This window comes from Coturnix japonica, chromosome 5 (genome assembly GCF_001577835.2).
Source record: "Coturnix japonica isolate 7356 chromosome 5, Coturnix japonica 2.1, whole genome shotgun sequence".
Taxonomy (NCBI): Eukaryota; Metazoa; Chordata; class Aves; order Galliformes; family Phasianidae; genus Coturnix; species Coturnix japonica.
Genome location: NC_029520.1, coordinates 5,444,399 through 5,445,079, shown reverse-complemented (window position 1 = coordinate 5,445,079; position 681 = coordinate 5,444,399).

Here is a 681-nt window from a genome sequence, read left to right as displayed (position 1 = left end):
AAGAGCGGAGCACTGATGTGGTGTCACGGAGTTCTCTCTAGAGCTCGCTCCGTGACAGCGGGAACAAACGCAGGGAGACAAGGAACAAAGGCACCTCCCTTCTCGAACTGCGCGGTGCGGCGCGGCCCGGACACGTGCGATCCGGGAGAGGGGAAGGGAATGATCTGAGAACGAACGGCAGTTTAATAAACCCAATATCACTAAACAATAACGAGAGAGTTTCAACAAGGACACAACCGAGTCCCAATCTCACCGGCGGGATGTCGGAGAAGGAAAGTTCCGACCGCGCCGACTCCTCGCGGGGAACCGGGCGAAAAAAAACCCCGTCCCCGTCCCGACCTCCCCTCCGGTGACCCCTCCCCCCGTCCCCAATTAAGGCGGTCAGCAGAAAAGAGAAAAAAATACGTGTCCCCTTAACTCCCGTTATCCCACACGGTGCTCTGATGTGGAATAGCAACATCAACCAAATTACAAAACCGTAACGTGTGGTTTTTGATCTGGAGCGCTCTTGAAAACACTTCTCTTTCAGCTTTGGAAAAGTATCCGTTGTACAAGTGATGTGTCGTTACCTCTGGTGATCACGTCACTGCATTCACGTACAGTTTAATACTCTTCTTCTCACTAATGCTCTCACAAACAAGTACTAAAATTCAGAGCACTTACTTGCCTTGAAGTTAAACA